Source organism: Heptranchias perlo, chromosome 8 (genome assembly GCF_035084215.1).
Source record: "Heptranchias perlo isolate sHepPer1 chromosome 8, sHepPer1.hap1, whole genome shotgun sequence".
In the NCBI taxonomy this organism is placed as follows: domain Eukaryota; kingdom Metazoa; phylum Chordata; class Chondrichthyes; order Hexanchiformes; family Hexanchidae; genus Heptranchias; species Heptranchias perlo.
In genome coordinates this window covers 75,348,829-75,376,392 of record NC_090332.1, presented here as the reverse complement: position 1 = coordinate 75,376,392, position 27,564 = coordinate 75,348,829, and the positions used below count along the sequence as shown (strand labels likewise).

The 27,564-nt window shown below is 45.0% G+C and overlaps 1 protein-coding gene across 1 annotated transcript in view; it reads right to left on the bottom strand.

Moving 5' to 3' along the window:
- LOC137324719 (pleckstrin homology domain-containing family G member 1) overlaps positions 1-11,652 on the bottom strand; it is a 185,836-nt gene extending 174,184 nt beyond the window's left edge. Inside the window, exon 1 of the mRNA XM_067989351.1 lies at positions 11,544-11,652. The gene's annotated coding sequence lies outside the window, so the exon portion shown is untranslated. The remainder of the gene's footprint in view (positions 1-11,543) is intronic.
- Positions 11,653-27,564: the final 15,912 nt, after the last annotated feature.

Below are 27,564 nucleotides of genomic sequence, written 5' to 3'. Positions count from 1 at the left end.
TCCTTGTAGCTGCCCCGCACAATCCTTTCCAAATGGCATTGGGGAGTGTGTATTACAAACCTTTGTGGTATCAGTCACAAGTCAGATGGCCAGAAGATGGATTAGGGAGTTGGCGCTTCCTGCAGGATGTGCCAAGCTACTTACCAACTTGGATATGATCAGTAAATATCCTGGATTTGCATCAACTGGCACAACTGCTCTTATGGGAATTCAGTGCGACTCTCTGACCCACCAAAGATGAGCAACAGATGAATTTGTGACGTTTCAAAACGGAGTAAAAATTCCCTTCACAAGCAAAAGATGGGAGTCGATGTCCAGTGAGGATCAGTCAACTATTTGCTCGTTATGAAGAACGCACACTTGCAAGGTAACGGTTTGAAGGCCAAGAGCATAGCTTTGCTGTGAAGCAGGGGGATCTGTTTATGCTCCGAGTGGAAACCGTGCCCATTCAGCTGCAATTGATTTCCTGCATGGCCATTGCAACAGACCAAGAAGGCGTGTAGCATCTGTGAGGCTAGGAAGCAGTGCCTGATGCTTGTTCCTGTGCCATAATAAATACAGGCAACTCCGAGCTCCCAATCAGCTCACTAAATCAAACGGCTGCTTACCCTTGCTCACATCTTTGAAACTTTATTTTTGAATCCCCATCAGCTATAACGGCAGACATGACAGATACTGTATTTACAGCCCACCGACTCACTCAAGGCATCTCCAAGCTGGTCCAAATAAACCATTTGTATCAGCCCCCAAAAATAGGTCACAATCACTTTGTTTTATTGCCAGCCTTGGCTCAGTTGGTAGCACTCTTGCCTCTGCATCAGAAGGTTGTAGGTTCAAGTCCTACTCCAGAGATTTGAACACATAATCTAGGCTGACACTCCCAGTGCTGTACTCAGGGAGTTCTGCACTATTGGAGGTGCCATCTTTTGGATGAGACATTAAACCGAGGCGCTGCCTGCCTTCTCAGGTGGATGTAAAAGATCCCATGGCACTATTGGAAGAAGAGCAGGAGAGTTCTCCCCAGTGTCCTGGCCAATATTTATCTTTCAACCAACACCTAAAACAGATGTTCTGGTCATTCTCACATTGCTGTTTGTGGGATCTTGCTGTGCGCAAATTGGCGTTTCCTACACTACAACAGTGATTACACTTCAAAAAAATACTTCATTGGCTGTAAAGCACTTTGGAATATCCTAAGGTCATGAAAGACGCTGTATAAATGCAAGTGTTGCTTGTCTTTCTTTCATGATTCTAGTAAGAAACTACATTTCAAGATTTTTTTTTCTTTTGGTATCGAGTTACCACAAATGGTAGGAGAACTCTGAATGTAATCTGTCTGAACAGCATCGAAGAGGTTCCCAGGTCAGGAGCATTTTTTTTCATAGCTGAGTCTACGGACTCAAACTGCAAATTCCTAAACAGTTATGTAAGAACTTGCTAAGGATCCCAGCCTCTGATCCCTACAGGGGATTCTGCTGATTAGCTACGACATACTTGACTCTTACATCTGTGGGCTACGTGAAGACCTGTCAATTCTTTTACCTCACAATTGAATACAATCTAAGGGTTTTTTTTTGGAACTTGCTAAAACTTGGAACAATAGATCTGCTTTCAACCCAGGCAGCCCTCAACCCAGCGACTTTCATTAGCTGAGGGGAGAGAGAAACTGCCTCTGGATGGTTGTCAAAAATGCACTAAGAAAGAAGCCTGCTCTCAAACCAGCTCCCCTGTGTGTGTGTCGGCTGGACTGATTTCCCATTCTGAAAACAGATGCCAAGCATCTAAATAAATGTTGGTGTTTCTAGACGCGTTGCGCAAGTTCAGTTTCTATCCTTAAATGTCAGCCGGGGGACCTTACTGCAGGAAAATCTTTATTTAAAGGGCTCCAATCCCGCTCTGTACACCAGCAAGAGCCTGCAGCTCAACAACAATACTGCAATGGCATCATTCCATTGTACCTAAAAAAACCATCACCCTCCTCACTAACAGTAGCAGATACTAAATAAAAATAGGAGAAATGAAAGGGAGGGAGGAGGAAGGGAAGGGGCGAGGGGAAAGAGAGAGCGAGAGAAAGAAAGAAAGAAGAACTTGCATTTATATAGCGCCTTTCACAACCTCAGGACGTCCCAAAGCGCTTTTCAGCCAATTAAGTACTTCTGAAGTGTAGTCACTGTTGTGATGTAGTGAAACACGGCAGCTGATTTGCACACAGCAAGATTCCACAAACAGCAATGAGATACATGAACAGATCATTTGTTTTAGCGATGTTGGTTGAGAGATAAATATTGGCCAGGACACCAGGGAAAACTTCCCTGCTCTTCTTTGATATAGTGCCATGTAATCTTTTACATCCACCTGAGAGGGCAGATGGGGCCTTGATTTAACGATTCATCTTTAAGACAGCACCTCCAACAGTGCAGCACTCCCTCAGTACTGCACTGAAGTGTCAGCCTAGATTATGTGCTCAAGTCTCTGGAGCTTGAACCCACTACATTCTAACTCAGAAGCAAGAGTGCTACAACTAAGCAAAGGCTGATAGAAACAAAAAGTTAAAGAAAAGCTATTGTTCTACAATATATTAAAAGTCTTGCACATAGCTTGCACACCTCCTTTGTCACACTTACTTCCTGTCACACTTTCCCAGTCATACTTTGTCGGTTGCAACCCTACTGTTATAAAATACAATGTCCTGGGAGATGTGCTGGAATTGTTTTAAAAGTAATGCTTGGAACTGCAGAATTTACATTAATGCTACTTTCTGTGCTCTGTAAAGTAAATGTAATGTCAGCATTTGAAATAATAACAACAATTTGCAGTTATATAGCGCCTTTAACGTAGGAAAACGTCCCAAGATGCTTCACAGGAGCGTTATCAGACAAGATTTGGTTCCGAGACATATAAGGAGATATTAGGACAGATATCTGTCAAAGAGGTAGGTTTTGGTCAAAGAGGTAGGTTTTGAGGAGGGTCTTAAAGTAGGAAAGCGGGGTGGAGAATTGGAGCTTAGGGCCCAGACAACTGAAGGCAAGGCCGCCAATAGTGGGTCGAAGGAAGTGGGGGACGCACAACAGGCCAGAATTGGAGGAGCGCAGAGTTGTCGGAGGGTTGTAGGGCTGGAGGAGGTTACAGAGATAGGGAGGGGCGAGGCCATGGGGGAATTTGAACACAAGGGTGAGAATTTTTAAATCGAGATGTTGATGGACCGGGAGCCAACGTAGGTCAGTGAACACAAAGGCGATGGGTGAACGGGATTTGGTGCGACGTAAGAAATTAAATATTATAGGTCAGAAAAAGTGACTGGCTGTTAACATCCAGAGTCCCGAGTCTGACAGCAGAAGTGTGGTGGAGTGGGATTCTCAGGTGCCAACAGCAATCGGCGCAGACCACATCTCGAGTCATTAACTAAATCAGGCTCCAGAACAGTTCAGAGACGCCTGCCCCATTCCACTGGCAGATGCCAGAGCAGCACACAGCTCCTCCGTTATGGGGACCCTGAGGCCTGGGAAGGGACGAGGGTTAAAGCAGCTTTTTGTTTTAAACCTTCTGATCCTAAGGGAGCCAAAATCCCTATTAACAAAGGCAATCTGGAATCAAATACCTTTGTCTTGCTTACTAGGCCCTGAATGGAACCCATACCATCTCTCAGCTGGTGAGAGTTCTGCTAGGCCTAATGGGGGCATAAGTAGAGGAATTCCTAGTGTAGGCCGGGAACTATCCCAGACACTTCCCCCCCCCCGTCCTACATGATGGGAAGGAGCGAGCAGGAGACTTGCTCACTCCCTTTCCATACTGGAATTTGATGGGAGTGGAAGTTAAATGGGGTGAAAATCTGATGCATCAGGGTTCCACTCCAAATTCCAGCTGTGCCCCCCTCCACTCACATTGGGCAATTTTGTCATTTTCCATCCACCCCTCACCAACCCCCCCTCCACTGGAACATCAGCCACATTTTGCTTAATGTTACCATTTAATGCCAGGTGTCAGTTTGGCACAGTTGGTCACATTCTCATCTCTCAGTCAGAAGGTTGTGGGTTCAAGTCCCACTCCAAAGACTTGAGCACATAATCTAGTCTGATACTCTAGTGCAGTACTTAAGGAGTGCTGCACTGTCGGAGGTACCGTCTTTCAGATGAGATGTTACACCTGTCCACCCTCTCAGGTGGATGTAAAAGATCCCATCTCACTGTTTGAAGAAGAGCAGAGAAGTTCTCCCCAGTATCCAGGCCTAGATTTATCCCTCAACCAACATCACTAAAACTGATCACTTATCTCATCTACTGTTTGTGGGACCTTGGCTGCTATGCTCGCTACATTACAACAGTGGCCGTAATTCAAAAGTACTTCACTGGCTGTGAAGCGCTTTGGGTCATCCTGAGGACATGATAAGGCCGCATCTAATTGCAAGTTCTTTCTTTCTTTCGTTAGAATGGACTCAGTGTTGCAACTTTGATGCTGACTGTGACACTGTAGTTATCTGCCAGCTAACTATGAAATGTGATAAATAAGGTCGGTTTTCAAGATAGACTAAGATTCCTTTTTGAGCTGAAGTTAAGATGGTTCTCTTATTTCTCTCCAATGGCCATGAGCTACCGTCCATCGTCCTCCAACCGGGGCAGTCTGGGCAGGGTCAGGCAGGCGTCATTTTCAAGGCCCAAGGCTTCAACACTTCATCGATCACCATCTGCCGGGCTGACCGAGAATCAGCCCCAACAGAGGCAAATGCATCCGGAGTGTTTTGTGCTGCGGCCTTGTGACTTTTCTGGGTGAGGGTCAAGTGCTCTTGATCTATCAGGACTAGGATTGCCAATCGTTCAGGATTGCCCTGGAGTCTCCAGGAATTAAAGATTAATCTCCAGGACACTGCTGCGAGCAACACCTGGGAGAAAAATCAATGGGGCATTAAAAAAAATTGTGCTTTTTAAAAAAATTGCTCCGAGCACTTTTGTTTACTAGTTATAAAAATATTGGACATAGGGAAAAAAGACTGTTTGACTGATAGTCAAGAATCATCCAAATGGGTACTGAAGTGTCTATTCGCTTTCAGTGTGGGAAGGCGGTGCCCCGCAAGTATATGTTCGGCAACCAATGGCAGGAGTGTGAGGGGCGGGGTGCTTGGAGACAAGAGGTCATGTGATGAAATCTCCAGGAATATGTCCAACCAGAGTTGGCAACCCTAATCAGGACCAAACCTTTGAAGATTGTGTCGGAAAAGACACAGTGCTTGTGTAAGACAAACACAACGTCCAAGTTAGAAGCATCACAAAGAAACCTATTTGTTCTATCCCAACATCAGTTATGTGGAAAAGGTTATTCAGTAGAAAAGCTACAGTGTGCAAATCCAATGTGTAAAGATGTCTCTCATTCGTTAATATAAACTGAAATATATGGAATCACAGAATGTTCCAGCCCAGAAACAAGCCCATTAAATCACGCTTTTTTCCCCACATAAACAACAACACCAACCTCCATTGATATAGCACCTTTAATGTAGGAAGACATCCCAAGGCACTTCACAGGAGCGTAATCAGGCAAAAATGGACACCCAGCCAAAGAAGGAGATAATAGGAAGAGTGACCAAAAGCTTGGTCAAAGAGATGGGTTTTTAAGGAGCGTCTTAAAGGAGGAGAGGGAAGTGGAGAGGTGCAGGAGTTTAGGGAGAGAATTCCAGAATGTGAGGCCCAGGTGACTGAAGGCACGGTCGCCAATGGTGGGGCAAAGGAAGGGGGTGCACATGAGGCCAGAGTACGTGTAATGGAGAGTTCTGTGGGGGCTCGTAGAGCTGGAGGAGGTTACAGAGATAGGGAGGGGTGAGACCATGAAGGAATTTAAACATGATGATGAGAATTTTAAATTTGCGGCATTGGGGGACCGGGAATCAATGTACGTCAGCAAGGACATGTGTGATGGGTGATGGGGCTTGTGAGGGATTGGATACAGGCAGTAGAGTTTTGGATGAGCTGAAGTTTACGGAGGGTGGAAGATGTGAGACCAGCCAGAGGATCATTGGAATAGTCAAGTCTGGAGGTAACAAAAGCATGGATGAGCTGAAGCAGGGGTGGAGACTGGCGACGTTATGGAGGTGAAAATAGGCACACTTTGTGATGGCGAGGATATGGGGTCGGAAGCTCAGCTGAGGATCAAATAAGACACCAAGGTAGGGAAAAGTCTGGTTCAGCCTGAGACAATGGCCAGGGAGAGGGACGGAATCAATGACAAGGGTATGGAGTTGGAGACGGGGGCTGAAGACATTGGCTTTGGTCTTCCCAATGTTTAACTGGAGGAAATTGCAGCTCATCCAAGACTGGATATCAGACAAGCAATCTGACAACACAGCAGCAGTGGTGGGGTCGAGAGATGATGTGGAGGTGGAGCTGGGACTTGTCAATGTACATGTGGAACCTGACAACATGTTTGCGGATGATGTCACTGAGGGGGCAGCATTTAGATGAGGAAGGGAAGGAAGCCGAGGATAGATCCTTGGGGGACTCCAGAGGTAATGGTGTGGGGGTGGGAAGATATACAATGGGATAGGTAAGAGTGGGACCAGGTTAGGGTGGTCCCATTGAGCTGGACAACGGAGGAGTGGTGTTGGAGCAGGATGGTGCGGTCACTGTGTTAAAGGCTGCAAAGAGGTTTAGGAGTACAATGAAGGAAAACATACCTTGGTCACAGTCACAGAGGACGTCATTTGTGACTTTGATTAACGCTGTTTTAGTGGCAGGGTGGAAACCCGATTGGAGAGCTTCAAATGTGGAGTTGTGAGAAAGATGAGCATGGATTTGAGAGGTTCAGGAACTTTGGAGAGGAAAGGGAGTTTGGAGATGGGGCGGTAGTTTGCAAGGGTAGAAGATTTGAGGGTGTTTTCTTTTGAGGAGGGGGAGTGATGTTGGCGGTTTTAAAAGGGAAGGGAACAGTACCTGAAGGGAGGGAACCGTTTAGCCTCGAAGGGAAATTGGGTGGTCAGCAGTTTAGTGGGGATGGGGTCAAGGAAGTAGAAGGTGGGTCTTATGGAAAAGATGAGCTTGTAGAGGGCATGAGGAGAGATAGACAAGAAATTAGAGAAAGACATGGGTTCAGGGCTGGAGCCTGAGGAGGAGGGGGGGGGTTTGGCTTGGTGGGCAACAGGAGGGGGAGAAGCAACAATGGCAGGTGAGTGGATGGTCCACTTAGTTTAATCCCATTCTCCTGCTTGCTCACAATACCATTTAATATCACTCTTATTCAAGCAAATATTTCCCTTTTAAAAGACCCCATATCAACAACAGTTTGTGGCGGATAATTCCACAAGCGAACTGCCCTCTGTGTAAAGAAATATCTTCTCACCTCCTCTTTAAGTCATGCAGAAGTATGACTGGGTGGCGATTATAGTTCTCCATACAATAGTATAGAATGCTTCTCTGCAAAAAGGGAGAGAAACTCTTGCACATCTTAGTGCTGCTTGCACTAGGGATATTGGCACAGTCCTGGAACCAAGTCATTTCCCAGAAAATGCAATGTGGCTTGGGGAGGGAGGGGACTATAGGGAGGGGAGGAGGCTAAAAGGAAGAAAATTAGCTGTGAAACAGGCAAAAATATGCCTATATCTATAATATATTAAAAGTCTTGCGCTTGGTGATCACTTCCTGGAAGCGTCACACTTACTTCCTGTCACACTTTCCCTGTCACACTTTGTTAGTAACAACCCTACTGCTATGCAAGAGGGTATCCTCTGAGCAATGCTGCTGGAGATCTGCTAGTAATAGATTAAATACAAAGAGAGAATCCATAATAACCTGTTGTTTAAGTACAGCAGTGCTTCAATACTCTGCTCTGTAATTTACTATCCACAAAACGTATGTATTATTTCAGCAAATTCTTCTTTGCACTACCAGAAACATTTAAAACAAAGCTTCCAAATTATACCATCTTCAGCAGACAAGACCTTAGAATTATCCCAAATGTCAATGTTATCATTCAAGTTTAAAAAAAGGTCAGAATCAAAAACTTGGCATGTGACTTAACCTTGACAAGTAATTACTGTAGAAGTTGTAGTGTCTGCAGTATGATTCCTTCATTGTGCAAATCATACTTGACAGAAACGTGTTACATTGACAACCTTAGCTCAGTGGTACCACTCTCGCTGATGTACAGAATCTCTGTTTAATTATTTCTGAATGATACCAGAGCTTAAACTTGGCTTGTATTCTCTTGAATTTAGGGTGATCTAATCGGGGTGTTTAAAATGTTAAAAGGATTCGATAGGGCAGATACGGAGAAACAATTTCCTCGGTTGGGGGAATCAGGAACACGGGGTCATAATCTTGAAATTAGAACTAGGCCATTTAGGAAGGAAACCAAGAAGCACTTTATCACACAAAGGGTAGTGGAAATTTGGAATTTTCTCCCCCAATTGGGCAATTGGAGCTTTCAAGACTGAGAACAAAAGATTTTTGTTAGGTAAGGGTATTAAGGGATATGGAGCCAAGGTTGGTAAATGGAGTTGAGATAAAGATCAGCCATGATTTAACTGAATGGTGGAACAGACCCAAAGGGCTGAATGGCCTGCTGCTGTTCCTATGTTCCTATGTTCTGCTTCAAAAACTTCCCGACTGAGACTAATTATCCACCTTGGCTCAGTGATAGCACTCTCGCTTCTGAGTCAGAAGGCCATGGGAGTGTTGCACCATCGGAGGTGCTGTCTTTTGGATGAGACATTAAACCGAGGCCACATTTGCCCTCTCAGGTGAACAGAAAAGATCCCATGGCACTATTTTGAAGAAGAGCAGGGGAGTTCTCCTCCGTGTCCTGGCCAACGTTTAACCCTCAACCAGCATCACTAAAACAGATTATCTTGTCATTAATCTCATTGCTGTTTGTGGGACCTTGCTGTGCGCAAATTCACTGTGCTTGCTAACCTACATTGGCTCCCAGTCCGGCAACACCTCAATTTTAAAAGTCTCATCCTCATTTTCAAATCCGTCCATGGCCTCGCCTCTCCCTGTCTTTGTAACCTCCTCCAGCCCTACAATCCACCGCCATCTCTGCACTCCTCCTTTTCTGGCCTTTTGCACATCCCCGATTTTCATCGCTCCGCCATTGGCGGCCGTGCCTTCAGGTCCTAAGCTTTGGAATTCCCTTCCTCAACCTCTCTACCTCTCTCTCCTCCTTTAAGTCGCTCCTTAAAATCTACCTCTTTGACCAAGCTTTTGGTCACTTGTCCTAATATCTCCTTATGTAGCTTGGTGTCAAATTTTGTTTGATAACGCTCCTATGAAGCGCCTAGGGAAGTTTTACCACGTTAAAGGCGCTATATAATGAAGCAGTCCGAGCCCGCATGCAGCAAGACCTGGACAACATCCAGGCTTGGGCTCATAAGTGGCAAGTAACATCCGTGCCAGATAAGTGCCAGGCAATGACCATCTCCAGCAAGAGAGAGTCTAACCACCTCCCCTTGACATTCAACGGCATTACCATCGCCGAATCCCCCACCATCAACATCCTGGGGGTCACCATTGACCAGAAATTTAACTGGACCAGCCATATAAATACTGTGGCTACGACAGCAGGTCAGAGGCTGGGTATTCTGCGGTGAGTGACTCAACTCCTGACTCCCCAAAGCCTTTCCACCATCTACAAGGCACAAGTCAGGAGTGTGATGGAATACTCTCCACTTGCCTGGATGAGTGCAGCTCCAACAACACTCAAGAAGCTCGACACCATCCAAGATAAAGCAGCCCGCTTGATTGGCACCCCATCCACCACCCTAAACATTCACTACCTTCACCACCGGCGCACTGTGGCTGCAGTATGTACCATCCACAGGATGCACTGCAGCAACTCGCCAAGGCTTCTTCGACAGCACCTCCCAAACCCGCGACCTCTACCATCTAGAAGGACAAGAGCAGCAGGCACATAGGAACACCACCTGCACGTTCCCCTCCAAGTCACACACCATCATGACTTGGAAATATATCGCCGTTCCTTCATTGTCGCTGGGTCAAAATCCTGGAACTCCCTTCCTAACAGCACTGTGGGAGAACCGTCACCACACGGACTGCAGCGGTTCAAGAAGGCGGCTCACCACCACCTTCTCGAGGGCAATTAGGGATGGGAAATAAATGCTGGCCTCACCAGCGATGCCCACATCCCGTGAACGAATAAAAAAATATATAAATGCAAGTTATGGTTGTTGTTATTGTTAGCTGCTGCGCTTCTCTGCATTACAACAGTGACTACACTTCAAGAGTACTTAATTGGCTGTGAAGCGCTTTGGGACATCCCGAAGTCGTGAATATCACTGTATAAATGCAAGTTTTTCGGTTTACTTTTACAGTTAAACATAGAGTAATGAAATCACCGATTGACCCACGGGTTGACGTTGAGAAGTGATGAATAAATAAGAACTATGTTTCGGTAGAGTTGAGCAAGGTACATTAAAAAGTGAATGTCACTAATTAATAAAGAATAAGCTTGCATTTATATAGCACCTATCACCTCCACAGGATGTCCCAAAGTCCTTTACAGCCAATGAAGTACTTTTGAAAAGTAGTCACTCTGTGTTTGTGAGCAAACGTGACAGCCAATTTGCACACAGCAAGATCCCACAAATAACAATGTGATAATGACCAGCCAATCTGTTTTTGATGGTGGCTATTGAGGGATAATTATTGGCCAGGAGAAGTCCTTTCTTTTATCAAATAGTGCCATGGGATCTTTTACATCCACCTGAGAAGGCAGACAGGGCCTTGCTTTAACATCTCCTATGAAAGACAACACCTCCAATAGTGCAGCACTCAGTGTTGAGGGAGTGTCAGCCTAGATTTTGTGCTTAAATCTCCAGAGTGGGGCTTAAACCCATACCTTTCATGACTCAGAGGTAAGTGTGCTAGCATGGAGCCACGGCTGGCGATTAGTCTCAGTAGGGACTCAACTAAAGTTTTTGAACCAGAAATAATTGAACAGAGATTCTGGGCATCTGGAAAGTGATTCAAATCTTCTAATTCACATAAGCCATTTGAAGTGTTTTACCTCCAAACATCCCTTTAAAATACTCAGGAGTTGCCTGCTCTCCAGTTTCTAGGTGACTGTCTCCATACAAAGTGAAACCTGCTACTGGTTTTGGGCAATTGTGTCTGGGCCCCAACCTCTGCCCGTCAAGTGACACACAAAAGTTTTGCAGCTGACTCTAACAGCTTGTGAATAAACATAGCACTGTTCGAAGTCAGGTTACGGCTTTGCTAGGGCAGAAAAGTGTTTCATGCCAAAAGCTGTCAACATACTGTATCTCCAAACAGAAAGTCATTCAAAATATCCGCTGTTGTGGGACATGTCTCTCTCACTCTCTCTCAGAGTAATCACTGCTTGTAAGCACAGACATCAAGCAAAGCTCCCCCTCTGCCTCTGCACCAACTCCCTAGATAGTAAAGAATCGTCTGCAAAAGCTTCTCCATTACTGCTGAGACTGCACTTCTCAGCTCCTCTACAAGCACTTCATGTGCCAAGATTTTTTTTCTCCCTCTACAACGGTGGTTAAATGTCCACTAGGAAAAGTTACTGCAACTTACCCAACTCTTTAAAGTATATCCACAGTTTTTGCTGTGCTCCCAGAGCCGATTAACAATGAGGTACTTCTGAATGGTGAGAGAGCTGAGCTCTAATACACCCTGCATATCCTCCAGTCTGCTGACGCCACTCCCTAGCTACAGCACAGCCTCTGGCTAGAACTCCACACTTACTGAAAGGGATTTTATCGGCCTCCCTGGCTGTCAGCCAGTTGTACAGCTGAGTTACAGTAACATCACTGCGCTATTCAGAATGCATCAACAAGCAACAGTGTCATTGGATGCTAACTAAGATCCTTTTTAGTTTAGTTACTTTTCTCAATTATCTTCTAGGATCCAGAATGTTTTTTTAGGGCTTCAGTCTTTGCTTTGCTTCGGACTTTGCTTGTTTTCTCACACTGAGTGATTTTTGGTTCCTAGTCTCAAAATCGCCTAAGTTCCAGAATTTTTTTTGCTTCCTTTAAAAAGTTGTCTGTGTTTGCTCCCTTTTCGAGTCATGTACTGTATGTGTCATACACGTTAGCTGAGCAAGACTGCAGCCTGCTCCCCAGGGCCCCTGCTAATACTGCACCACCACCAAACCACTAGAAGGTGCAAGTGAGCAAGCAGCTTAAGATCACCAGCTGTGGGGAACTGTCAATGCTCACATTTCTGATATAGGTCATTGCAGCTGCAAACTACCCTGGTGCCAACCAGAACCGAACAAGTTGTTTAAAGGAACAAAGTCCTCATGAAAAGGTATTTGGCAAATGCTTGTTTTGGGGGAGGAGGGGGCTGCATTAAAGAAAGAAAGACTTGGGCTTATATAGTGCCTTTCACAATCTCAGGACACCCCAAAGCACTTTACAGCCAATGAAGTACTTTTGAAGTGTAGTCACTGTTGTAATGTAGGAAATGCGGCAGCCAATTTGCACACAGCAAGGTCCCATAAATAGCAATGAGAAAATGATCAGATAATCTGTTTTAGTGATGTTGGTTGAGGGATAAATATTGGCCAGGATACCGGGAAGAACTCCCCTGTTCTTCTTCAAAATAGTGTTATGGGATCGTTTACATCCACCTGAGAGGGCAGATGGGGCCTCGGTTTAACATCTGATCCAAATGACAGCAACTCCAACAGTGCAGCACTCCCTCAGTACTGCATTGGAGTATCAGCCTAGATTATGTGCTCAAGTTACCAGAAATAGGACTTGAACCCAGAACCTTTAAACTCAGCGACAAGTGTATTATCGACTGCACCACAACTATTACCCATCTACCTGAGCAAGTTCGTTGCCAGCTTTGGGGAGCATGTCTTGGGAGGTGCCCAGGTTGCCAAAGAGTCTGGGTCAGAGACAGGGCTGTTACATTATGCGGCAAATCCAGAGAGGAAGTGCTGCTGCTGGGAAGCTTCGCTGGACGTCAGCACTGATCAGAGGAAAGGGACTATAGTTCGATCTCTGACCTGCGCTCATGTCTGTTGAGGCTGCCTGTTGGAAGCACACATCCTTGCTGAATTTATACTCCTAGTCCCAATTCTCCGACCTGCGCTCGTGTCTTGAGAGGCTGGCTGCCTTGCTGAATTTGACCCAACAGTCTTACTATACAGAAGCTCCAAAGATTTTTAAGTTGCTCCTTCGTTTGTACAGAATACAAATTCCTGCCTCGAAACATAATCATCAGAAGTGCAGTGAAATGTTCGTATAGTCCCTACAACCAGAAACACGGCTAAGTTAAAAAGGCTGGACTCAGGAAGGTCCAGGCAGGGAATCAATTGGGGAGGGTGTGTGGGGCCAGCGGATTAAGGAAAATCAGACGGACAGGCTCCACGATGCTGCCTGATTTTGCGTCCATTAATTTCAGTCAACAGGAAACCAGGCAGGCTCTGGTTTATAAAGAATTTATATAGCACCTTTCACGACCTCAGGACGTCTCAAAGTGCTTTACAGCCAATTAAGCATTTTTGAAGTGTAGTCACTGTTGTAATGTAGGAAGCGTGGCAGCCAATTTGCACACAGCAAGATCCCACTAACAGCAATGAGATGAATGACCAGATCATCTGTTTTAGTGAGACTTGTTGAGGAACAAATATCAGCCAAGACACGGGGAGAACTCCCCTGCTCTTCTTCGAATGGTGCCGTGGGATCTTTTACGTCCATCTGAGAAGGCAGAGGGGGCCCCAGTTTAACATTTCATCCCGAAAGACGACACCTCCGACAGTGCAGCACTCCCTCAGAACTGAACTGAAGTGTCAGCCTAGACTATGTGCTCAAGACTCTGGAGTGGGGCTTGAACCCATGACCTTCTGACTCAGAGTCGGCACTGTATCAGTTCAGTTTCAAAATCTATGCGTATAGAACCTTAAAAGTGATTCCGTAACCTGATCTTCACAAAATGTTGATTACCACAGGGAAAAGGTTCCCAATTTATATTTTTAATTAGTTGACATTACAGAGAATAATTCCAATTTTGAAGGATAAATTAAGATAGTGTCATTGTAGCACAGTAACTAAATTTAGAATTTTACATTCCAGTTCACCAATAGTATTTTAACAGGTGGTAGAAGGACATTTCCTTAAAAGTGACCCACAGGTAGATGTGGTACATTAGGTGCTTAGTGTTCACTGCACTATTACAGAAATACCCTTCATTAATTGTTCTCTTAACATGTCGAAATCTACTCACAAGATATAACAGCTTACATAAGAATTAAGGGCCAATTTTCCAACTGCTATGAAGTATCAGTAATGTCGGAGTGGAACAGACGATCAGGAGCTGGGAACATAAGAACAGGAGGAAGCCATTCAGCCCCTCGAGCCTGTTCCACCATTCTATTAGATCATGGCTGATCTGTACCTCAACTCCTTTATCTGCCTTTATTTTATATCCATTGATACCCTTACCCAACAAAAATCTATCAATCTCAGTCTTGAAAGTTCCAATTAAAGCAGCATCCACAGCCTTTTGGGGAAGACAGTTCCAGATTTCCACTACCCTTTGTGTGAATATAAATACTGTGGCTACAAGAGCAGGTCAGAGGCTGGGTATTCTACGGCGAGCGACTCAACTCCTGACTCCCCAAAGCCTTTCCACCATCTACAAGGCACAAGTCAGGAGTGTGATGGAATACTCTCCACTTGCCTGGATGAGTGCAGCTCCAACAACACTCAAGAAGATCGACATCATCCAGGACAAAGCAGCCCGCTTGATTGGCACCCCATCCACCACCCTAAACATTCACTCCCTTCACCACCGGTGCACTGTGGCTGCAGTGTGTACCATCTACAGGATGCACTGCAGCAACTCGCCAAGGCTTCTTCGACAGCACCTCCCAAACCCACGACCTCTACCACCTAGAAGGACAAGAGCAGCAGGCACATGGGAACACCACCACCTGCACGTTCCCCTCCAAGTCACACACCATCCCGACTTGGAAATATATCGCCGTTCCTTCATCATCGCTGGGTCAAAATCCTGGAACTCCCTTCCTAACAGCACTGTGGGAGAACCTTCAACACACGGACAGCAGCGGTTCAAGAAGGCGGCTCACCACCACCTTCTTGAGGGCAATTAGGGATGGGCAATAAATGCTGGCCTCGCCAGCGACACCCACATCCCATAAACGAATAAAAAAAAATGGTTAAGTGATTTCACTCCTGAATGGCTGAGCTCTAATTTTAAGATTATGCCCCCTTGTTCTGGATTCCCCCACCAGAGGAAATAATTTCTCTGTATCTATCCTATCGAATCCCTTTATAATTTTAAACACCTCAATTACATCACCCCTCAACCTTCTATCCTCAAGGGAGTACAAGCCTTGCCTATGCAACCCGACCTCATAATTTAATCATTTAAGCCCCGGTATCATTCTGATCAATTTGTGCTGTACCCCCTCCAAGGCTAATATATCCTTCCTGAATGCAGTACTCCAGATGGGGTCTGACCAGAACTCTGTACAGCTTAAGCATCACTTCCTTCCCTTTGTATTCCAGCTCTCTTGAGATAAAGGCGAACATAAAGGCGATAAAGGCCATTGGCCTTTTTGATTACTTTTTGTACCTGTGCATTAGCTTTTAGGGATTTGTCTACCTGGACACCCAAATCCCTTTGTTCCTCCACTGTGGGAAATTAGGCGAAGATCATGCTCACAGGTCTACACCTGTTGTGTGCGAAGTGTCGTCTTGTACCCAGCTAATTAGATTGCCCAAAGTGCTCTCATCCACAACATGCTGGATTGCAGTCATGTTAAACAGTCTTTTATGATGACACAGGTCTGGATTATGGACTCCTCCATGGTCACCAGCAGATCTTGCAAAGTGCCTCACACAAGGAATGTTGTGTGTGGAGAAATGGAGGTGGTGTGGGCTGGTGCTTGAGGTGAGGAGGGTGGTCCACACACCTGGGGTCTACCAACCTTTCTTTGCCACATTCTCGGACCACAGGCCTCTTTGCCAGATTTTCCAGCTTCTCTCCCTCTCTACAGCTATTCTGCTGTAACCATTTACAGCTCCTCTGGACCCATCTTTTATTTCTATACTTGTCTCATTATCACCGCCTTTTGCATTGCACCATCATATCTTTTGTCATTTAATCTCTCCTGCCCTCCACCCCATCACAGACCTTCCCCTTTGTTCGTTCCTCCCCCACCCCTTTCCCCTGGCTCTGTACTTGCTTAAAAGCTGTTCATCTTCCAGTTCTGATGAAAGGTCATCAACCTGAAACATTAACTCTGTTTCTCTCTCCACAGATGCTGTCTGACCTGCTGAGTGTTTCCAGCATTTTCTATTTTTAATTCAAGAATTGTTGATGCTCAGATCTTCCTTTTAAATGTGGACTCCATGAGATCTGAATCATTGTGTTCTGTAGCGGAGGAAAGACTTTAGCGAGCTCTCTAGCCATAAGGTTCCTTCTCCTCCTCTTCCACCACCATCTACTCTGCCGTTTTGAGGGACAGACAGAGTTCCAGATTTCCACGACCCTGTGTGTGAAGAAATGCTTCCTGACATCACCTCTGAATGGTCCAGCACTAATGATAAGTTTATGTCCCCTTGTTCTGGACTCCCCCACCAGAGGAAATAGTTTTTCTCTATCTACCCTATCATATCCTTTAATCATCTTAAACATCTCAATTAGCTCACCCCTTAATCTTCTATACTCAAAGGAATACTCTATGCAACTATAAATTAACCCTTTTAGCCTTGGTCTCATTCTGGTGAATCTGCACTGCACCCCCTCCGAGGCCAATATAGCCTTTCTGAGGTGCCCAGAAGTGAACACTACTCCAGGTGCGGTCTAACCAGAGCTTTATATAACTGAAGCGTAACTTCCTCCCCTTTGTATTCCAGCCCAATTGGATTAAGGCCAACATACCATTAGTCTTTTAAATTATTTTTTGTACCTGATATGATATGGCAGTCTTGAAATCACTCCCAGATCTCCATTATTTCAGTAATGTAGTGCTCAGGATGCTTTTCTTTAGTTTAGGGTTTGTTCTAGTTTATGGTTTTTGCTAGATATATGTCATGAGACCAGCAGTCAGTTTTTGCTAGATATATGTCATGAGCTCTGGCTGATCAGTCATCAGTCTGGCTGATGTACGAATGATGTCTACACTGAAGGATTCGTGATTGCGATGCGATCACTGCAAGCTTTTTGAGTGATGATGTGCTGTTGAAGGCGGTGATATGACGTTATTGGCAAATGTTACAAATTGTCAGCCTTAGCTCAGTTAGTAGCACTCTCGCCTCTGGGTCAGAAGGTTGTGAGTTTACATCCCACTCCACAGACTTGAGCAGAAGATCCAGGCTGACACTCCAGTGCAGTACTGAGGGAGTACTGCACTGTTGGAGGTGACATCTTTCGGATGAGACATTAAATCGAGGCTCCGTCTGCCCACTCAGGTGGATGTAAAAGATCCCATGGTACTATTTTGAAGAAGAGCAGAGGAGTTCTCCCCAGAGTCCTGGCCAATATTTATCCCTCAAACAACATCATCAAAACAGATTATCTGGTCATTATCTCATTGCTGTTTGTGGGATCTTGCTGTGTGCAAATTGGTTGCTGCATTTCCTACATTACAACGGTGATTACACTTCAAAAGTACTTCATTGGCTATAAAGTGCTTTGGGACGTCCTGAGGTTGTGGAAGGTACTATATAAATGCAAGTTTTTTCTTTATAATACAACAATGAGCCTAATCAAAATATAGAAGGAAAAGGATCTTTTCTGCACGTGAGACTAAACAAAAATGACAGTTCTAGTCACAGCCTTTCCTGCACGGAATTCCTGACTCTCTGATGCACAAGAAGCAGTTGGTGTTAAGAGTTAGCATAGTCAAAACAAATCTCCCGGTTAGGAGTAGGGCTCCTTGTATCCTGTCAACAAAATGATAAGAAGTACTCTTTGCGTTAGTGCTTTGATAGCGAAGCCGGGATCTTCCAAATAAAGCATGTTTACAAATTAAAGGGCAAAACCCAAAGGCAGAGCAACTGTAAGAGTTGGGACCAGACTGCAAAGTGCTGCTGCTGTTCTCATCTATTTCTTAAAGGAGACACAGTAACCTGTGGGTCAGGATATCACACCAATCTGTGGCTGATACAGATCTTTGGATCAAAGTGCCAGGGGATGAACTTGGCATTAGTACGTCTCCATGTTTAAAACTTTAAGAAGAGGGCATGCTTACACCTCTCAATCATTGCCACCTCCCCTCATTGACATTTACCAGTACCTAACCTTGTGAACGTAACCAAAGTCACAATGTAACAATTAAATTCTGGCACTGGATTAAAGCCATGTGAGCTACACCATAAAGGAAATCATAAATTCCTCCTGATAGTAGAAATTGCAGCTCAGATATCCTCCCTACAGAACAAATGAAGATTATTTCTGTTTTAGCTGTTAGCTGTGGCTCAGTCAGTAGCACTCTTGCCTTTGAGAGTGCTACTTGTGGATTCAAGTCCCACTCCAGCGACTTGAGCAAATAATCTAGGCTGACACTCCCAGTGCAGCACTGAGGGAGTACTGCACTGTCGGAGGCGCTGTCTTTTGGATGACACATTTTGTGAAATGTGGTAAAATGGTGCTTTTGTCATCTTCTCCTACTCGCCATGACCAACGAGAGATCTGTTAATAATATTATTCATCGTCAATGAAGGATATGTGATGAAATGTTTGCCGCCCGTGTCACTGCTGTACTTTATGATTACCAGCGCTCCGTTATTGGGTGCTAAGGCCTATTAAATGCCCATTACAATGCGATCTGAAAGAATGTGATGCATTCAGAGCCTGCTCACCAATTATACACTGGGCTCATCAAAGTCCTGACAAAATGCTAATGAGGTCCTAGTCTCATATTTGTACTTGGAGCCCCTGAATCCAGGTAACTTTGACCTAACCTGTATACATGGCATAAGAGCAGATCTTACTTAGTCACCTAAGGTGCAAACATACCTGTTTTTCATGTTTGCTCTGATCCTCCTCCTCCTCCAGAACCTGCAAATGGAGAGGGATGTTCAGAGTGATCTCCATAACTCCTTGGACAGCACCCAATGACAGTTCCCTGGTGAACCAGTCACAAATTCAGTTTTTTGAAATCTGGAAATGAAAAGCCGGCCTCAGTAAAAGTGACCATGAAGCTGTCGGATTGTCGTAAAAACCCAACTGGTTCATGAATGTCCTTTAGAGAAGGAATCCTGCCGTCTTTACCTGGTCTGGCCTGTATGTGACTCCAGTCCCACACCAATGTGGTTGACTCTTAACTGCCCTCTGAAGTGGCCTAGCAATACCATCTTTCTCAAGGGCAACTAGGGATGGGCAATAAATGCTGGCCTTGCTAGCAACGCCCACATCCCGAAAATGGAAAAAAAAATTGCAGCTGGCTTTCTTATTACTGTGAAATGGGGTCAGAGGAAAGAAAAAAAATAGACTTATTAGAATCATACAGCACAGAAGGAGGCCATTCAACCCATCATGCCTGTGCTGGCTCTTTAAAAGAGCTATCCAATTGGTCCCACTCCTTTGCTCTTTCCCCATAGCCCTGTGAATTTTTCCTTTTCAAGTATTTATCCAATTCCCTTTTGGAAGTTATTATTGAATCTGCTTCCACCACCCTTTCAGGCCGTGCATTCCAGATCATAACAACTCATAGAATGTAGAAAGATTCTATGGTGTTGTTATTTGTATCTGGGATTACGGATAATTCAGTAGAATGCACTACCTCTTGAAAGTAAATGAGCAGTGGGAGCACACGGTGTCAGGAAGAGAGGCTGTAATAACCATCAGAACATTCACGTACACAGATGATCACAGACATTGCTTTGTGGGAGTATCACGTAGTTGGCAATTGGCAAGTACAATATATCACGTAACACTTTGCACGTGAGCCTCAGTCATTACAGACCAGCACTAGAAAGTGAGTCATTTTAGGACAATTGCCTATCAATATTACTGATCAAAAATCCGGCCTTATTACTGGTGCTGAATCCAGCTTGTCTATTGACTCAGCCTTGACAAAAGTGTTCAAGGATATGCACTAGAGCCACAAGTATTAAGGGAATTGGAAAAGCTATGTCCTGTTAATGCCCCTGGGACTACAAAGTAGCAGCAGTACAGGAATGTGCTGTTCACATAACAGACTTCCCAGCTCCCAACTGCAGCTAAGAAGTATCATTCCACAGGTGTTTTTAACCCCTTAAGGGGTGGACTATCATTTTAAAACAATGTCAGAATATTCCATTCTCCAAATCCAGGTGTTCCGTTCTTCATTTGCAAAAATAATAAAAAATCCCTGGACACTCGGCGACTTGAACTATTCCGTCTCGATAAGCTAAGAGCTACCTATTAATTGCAATAAATGAGAGGGAATTTCCTCACAAAAATCAGAAGACCACATTGTCCATGATGTTTATACAAAGCACATTGTACTTTGATGGGTTTGTGGAATCAGTCAGGTCTGCTGGAATCATTTCAGGGCTTGTTTCTTCCATTATAAGCTCAGCCCTGAGTTGCTTTTACAAGAGATTAGGGTGTCAGGCGTGGCTCAGTTGGTAGCACTCTTGCCTCTGAATCTTTAAAGGTTTGTGGGTTCAAGCCCCATCCTAGAGATTTAAGCACATAATCTAGGTTACCACTTCAGTGTAGTAGTGAGGGAGAGCTGCATTATTGGATGGTGCTATCTTTCAGATGATATGTTAAACCAACATCCTGCTTGCCCTCTTGGGTGGACATAAAAGATCCCATGGCACTATTTCAAAAAACAGCAGTGGAGTTCTCCCTGGTGTCCTGGCCAATATTTATTCCTCAACCAACATCACTAAAACAGATTATCTGGTCGTTATCTCATTGCTGTTTGTGGGACTTTGCTGTGTGCAAATTGGCTGCCGCATTTCCCTCATCACAACAGTGACTACACTTCAAAAGTACTCCATTGGCTGTAAAGCGCTTTGGGACGTCCTGATGTCATGAAAGGCGCTGTATAAATGCAAGTCTTTCTTTTTTAAGTACCTTCCCACCTCAAAATAGAAAGGCCGACACTAACCTTAAGCTGAACCATGACTAACATCGCAGTGGATAGCTACTAGTAACCAACTTGGAAGGCAGCCTAATTGAGGAGTCTGCATGACATTATAAACCACAATCTAGAGCTGAAGCGGTTTTAGATCAACTTGGATACAAGCAGGACTTTCAATATGCGGTAATATTACTGACTGCTTGCCACAAGTGGAAATGGTAATTTTGGCTAAAAGAGTATGTTTGGTTGTTCAACCACCACTTGTGGATTTTCCAGCAAGGATTTAACAAAGCAGCTACTGGTCACTTGTGAAGTGAAAACTCCAATTAAGCAAATTTGAATATTTTTAATTCATTCTCGGGATGTGGGCGTCGCTGGCAAGGACAGCATTTATTACCCATCTCTAGTTGCCCTTGAGAAGGTGGTGGTGGGCTTTCTTCTTGAACCGCTGCAGTCCATGTGGTGAAGGTATTCCCTGCTGTTAGGTAGGGAGTTCCAGCATTTTGACCCAGCGACGATGAAGCAACGGCGATATATGTCCAAGTCGGGATGATGTGTGACTTGGAGGGGAATTTGGAGGTGATGGTATTCCCGTGCACCTGGCGCCCTTGTCCTTCCAGGTGGTGGAGGTCGCGGGTTTGGGAGGTGCTGTCGAAGAAGCCTTGGCGACTTGCTGCAGTGCATCCTGTAGAAAGTACACACTGCAGCCACCGTTCGCTGGTGGTGGAGGAAGTAGATGTTTAAGGTGATGGATGGGCTTGATCCTGTTCCGCCATTCTATTAGATCATGGCTGATCTGTACCTCAACCCCATTTACCGCCTTTGCTCCATATCCCTGATACCCTTATCAAACAAAATCTATCGATCTCAGTCTTGTATATTTCAATTGACCCAGCATCCAGAACTTCATGCCCTTCATCGAACAGTGCCTTGAGATCTTTACCTTCCAACGCAACAAGCAGACGGGGCTTTGGTTTAACATCTCATCCAAAGGACGGCATCTCTGACAGTGCAGCACTCTTTCAATACTGCACTGGAGTGTCAGCCTAGATTGTAAGCTCAAGTCCCGGAGTGAGGCCTGAACCCACAACCTTTGGACTCAGAGGTAAGAGTACTACCAACTGAGCCAAGCTGACACTTAAAGGAAACCAATACAGTTAATAATGGAGGTAAGGGAGGACCTAGGATGTCAGCTCAAGTCATAGGACGATCAGCAAGTACCAAAAGGTGCATTTTCACTACAGTTCCAAGTGCAACTCCTGAAGTTGATGCTCAACTTTCTCCACTACCAGGGAAAACTGGATCAAGAGCAGCGGGAGCTACCGAGAACAACAGATGGTCGTCACTCCATCTTCACTGTGCACCAAAACCTGTGAGGATCCAGGTTGAGCTGGGTAGGTTCAGGACATGAGGGGCAATGGTTCTCACACAGTACTGTGTGCAGCTACATAAAGCTGCTCACAGAGCTCCCTGATTACATGGTCTTGTTTATTTAGGGCAATTTGTGTAGTGTTGTCGAGCACCATCCTTTGACAAGTTAATACATTTCTGCTGTGAGCATTTTCCTTCTTTTTAACTATATGTACTCTTTACACAGCATCACCCTGATCACCCCGTCACTGTTGCTGCCCTCATATTCACAAGGTTAGAATCATAGAATCATATAGCGCAGGAGGAGGCCATTCGACCCATTGTGCCTGTGCCGGCTCTGTGAAACAGCTATCCGATTAGTCCCATTTCCATGTGCTCTTTCCCCATAGCCCTGCAATTTTTTCCTTTTGAAGTATTTATCCAATTCCCTTTTGAAAGTTACTATTGAATCTGCTTCCACCAACCTTTCAGGCAGTGCATTCCAGATCATGGCAACTCGCTGCGTAAAAAAATTGCTCCTCATCTCTCCTTTGGTTCTTTTGCCAATTATCTTAAATCTGTGCCCTCTGGTTACCAACCCTCCTGCCAGTGGAAACAGTTTCTCCTTATTTACTCCATCAAAACCCTTCAGGTTAGACTGGGTTATACTTTGCTAATCAAATGCATAAAGTTGGAAACGACTTCAATGTTTGGGCTGCAGATCTACCAAAGAAAGGAAACTTTAACTGACAGTTAAAACAAAGATTCTCAGCCCCTGCCTTCAGCCGCGGGAAGCAGCAAGAGTTAAACGATTGATGTTTGTGATTAGGACGGGAACTGTGAATTGAAAGAGAACTTACTTACAGCACAGAATTGAGTTTACTGATATTTATCTTCGGGGGACTCGTTCCCTGAAAGGTTCCTTGCTTAAGGCTGCTCTAGCTTTCAAATATCCATCTATCCCAGAACAATTACCTATTCTTCTCTCAGTTCACGCATGGTTTGCTTTTCTCAATTTGGCGCTGATTGAAAGCCAGATGCTTCCTTTCCTTCACCCCTCCCAAACTCCTGTTCCGTACTCCGACCCTGATTTATGTCATGGCGAATAGCTGCCTCAGTCAAACACAAAGCGAGGGGCAAGTCTCCGTCACTCCCATTCACGGCGATTGTGTCTGGAGAACGTGTAACAATGAAGAGAGCAGTGACTAAAAAAAAACACCTCACGTAATCAATCACCCTGATTGAACATGATGGTAGTTGAATTGGCCCGGACAAAAAAAATTATGAAGATAGAAATACTTAGAGGAGGCTCCATGACAAGTAAGAGGGATCAAGGGAAGTGCAATCCATTCAGATCCCATAGACGTATTTAGAATAATAACGGTCATAGTAAGGCCCTCAGCTGCTTCCTCTTCCTCACCATATGTTATCACAAGACACCACTCGCTCGATTCCCATCTGGCTCATACAAAGAGAGCAGATAGAGTCGCATGGCAGGAAAGACTACACTAGTGCGCTAAAGGGGCCCGGCAAGATAAACAGCTCGGCAGCATAAATAGCACGCATCCTAACTTCCTCATCTTCAAAGAGGTCAGGGATTGCAGTCACAGAGGAGAGCCAGAAAGAAATAAAAAGAGAGAAAAATGAAAAAAAAAATTCTAGTATTAAAAAAGAAATACTTGCATTTTTATAGCACCTTTCACAACCACAGGATGTCCCAAAGTGCTTTACAGCCAATGAAGAACTTATTTTGCAGTGTAGTCACTGTTGTAATGTAGGAAACATGGCCGCCAATTTGCACACAGCAAGCTCCCACAAACAGCGATGTAATAAATGACCAGATGATCTGTTTATAGCTGCTGGTTGAGGGATAAATATTGGCCAAGATAACAGGGAAAACGCCCCTGCTCTTCTTCAAATAGTGCCGTGGGATCTTTTATGCCCACGTGAGCGGACAGATGGAACCTCGGTTTAATGTCTCATCTGAAAGACAGCGCCTCCAACAGTGCAGCACACCCTCGGTACTACATTGCGAGTGTCAACCTAGAATTTGTGTGCCAGTCTCTGGAATGGGACTTGAACCCGCAACTTTCTAACTCAGAGACAAAAGTGCTACCACTGAGCCAAAACTTAGCTGTTGAACCCATCTCTTTACCTTTACAGACGAACAAAGTTTACTAATAGATTTAAAGTGATTGGTAGAAGGATTAGACAGGAGCTGAGGAGAAATTATTTCACCCAGAGGGTGGTGGGGGTCTGGAACTCACTGCCTGAAAGGGTGGTAGAGGCAGAAACCCTCAACTCATTTAAAAAGTACTTGGATGTTCACTTGAAGTGTCGCAATCTACAGGGCTGGAAAGTGGGATGAAGCTGGATAGCTCTTTTTCGGCCGGCATAGACATGATGGGCTGAATGGCCTCCTTCTGTGCCATAACTTTCTATGATTCTATGATTGGGATTGGCATTATTCAACTGGAGATTGTACTATAAAGGAGGGACAAAGGCTGGACTTAAAGTTTGCTCCCAGTCCTGAGCCTGGCTGGACAGCAGCATGGATCTTATAATCGGTCAATGCAGCTCAATACACCCGAGGGGGACACTCCAAACTGCCCAGTGCAAAATCATTAGAAATGCTTTTCGAGGCCGCACTGCTATCCAGTGAGTCCTCATTACACCTTCAGATCGCATGCGTTCACACATTGATTGGCCCTCTGCCTGCTCCACCCGCACCCCCCCCCCCAATATAAAACAGGCACATGGCTATTAGGCTGGTCTGGCCTTTAGGAGGTGGCTTCTTAATAGCGCGTTGGTCTTCTCCTGTTCATAATGTTCCCTTTCTTTTAGCTTATTGTATTTTTATTGATGCACTACTTCCTTGTTGCTGATTATCACTGATTTTATTGCGTTACGAGAGCAGTTCATGAGGGCATGAGAAAGGCAGGTGCAACCACGCCTCAGACATTATGTAGTCAAGGGGCTGCCACAAGGTGTGCATTTACTGACCCAGAAAAAAAGAAAGAACAGCTTGCATTTATCTAGCACCTTTCATGACCTCAGGACATCCCAGAGTGCTTTACAGCCAATGAAGTATTTTTGAAGTGTAGTCACTGTTGTAATGTAGGAAATACAGCAGCCAATTTGCACACAGCAAGATCCCACAAACAACAATGCAAGAAATGACCAGATAATCTGTTTCAGTGATGTTGATTGGTTAGTCAGGACATTGCACAGAACTCCCCTGATCTAATTCAAATAGTGTCATGGGATCTTTAACGCCCATCTAAAAGAGCAGACAGGGCCTAGGGTTAATAGCTTATCCGGAAGGCAGTTCCTCCAACAGTGCAGCACTGCACTAAAGTATTATGTGCCCAAGTCTCTACAGTAGGGCTTGAAACCACAACCTTCGTAACGCAGGAGGTAAGAGTTCAACCAAGCGAGCCACAGTTGCTAGCCCGACATAACCATCTCAGAGGAGGCCTGTCTCTGTTTCACAAGAGACACATTCTACTCAAGGCTGATCTGCAGACAACCTCCACCAATTGGGACAAGCTCTCCCTTTAGGTGTGATAGCTGCAACTGTATTAAAACTTTGATGCCACTGGAAACTTTCAAGCCACCGCCCAACATCCTATGCGAAATCATTCAGTCTGCCGTGCTCACGTGCACCAAGAGGTTTTGTTTGCATTTGGCAACATGTTCATCACCTTTCCTCTGGCAAGCAGGCACCAGAACGACGGGTGACGGACGGTTTGCGAAGAGGTGGTGTAGCCACGTGTGTGGGGCATCGTTGACGGTACCTGAGTAAACATCTGGGCCCATCACATCAACGCCATGGCCAGTGTGAATGGAAGGCACTCCAGGTGGTGAACGGCTGTACGACCCAACTGGTACAACTCAATGCTTGAAGTTCTGGGAGCACCAGGAAATGATAGGAAAACTTTATCATTTTTATTGTAAAAGTGCAATAAACTGTACACAATACATCCGTGGTTCAGAAATAAACTGAAGCTGTTTGTGTATCAATACAGCTAAACAAATGGACACACGCCATCTTAGTCTTGCACGTTGGCCTATTACTAGGAACATTGTCACAACAGCCAGATCTTCACAGTGCCAAACACACCATCACTGAACCACACACACCCTCACACTATCAAACACACCATCACTGAACCACACACACCCTCACACTATCAAACACACCATCAATGAACCACACACACCCTCACACAATCAAACACACCATCACTGAACTACACACACCCTCACACAATCAAACACACCATCACTGAACCACACACACCCTCACACAATCAAACACACCATCACTGAACTACACACACCCTCACACTATCAAACACACCATCACTGAACCACACACACCCTCACACTATCAAACACACCATCACTGAACCACACACACCCTCACACTATCAAACACACCATCAATGAACCACACACACCCTCACACAATCAAACACACCATCACTGAACTACACACACCCTCACACAATCAAACACACCATCACTGAACCACACACACCCTCACACAATCAAACACACCATCACTGAACTACACACACCCTCACACTATCAAACACACCATCACTGAACCACACACACCCTCACACTATCAAACACACCATCACTGAACCACACACACCCTCACACAATCAAACACACCATCACTGAACCACACACACCCTCACACAATCAAACACACCATCACTGAACTACACACACCCTCACACAATCAAACACACCATCACTGAACCACACACACCCTCACACAATCAAACACACCATCACTGAACCACACACACCCTCACACAATCAAACACACCATCACTGAACCACACACACCCTCACACAATCAAACACACCATCAATGAACCACACACACCCTCACACTATCAAACACACCATCACTGAACCACACACACCCTCACACAATCAAACACACCATCAATGAACCACACACACCCTCACACAATAAAACACACCATCAATGAACCACACACACCCTCACACTATCAAACACACCATCACTGAACCACACACACCCTCACACTATCAAACACACCATCACTGAACCACACACACCCTCACACTATCAAACACACCATCACTGAACCACACACACCCTCACACTACAAAACACACCATCACTGAACGACACACACCCTC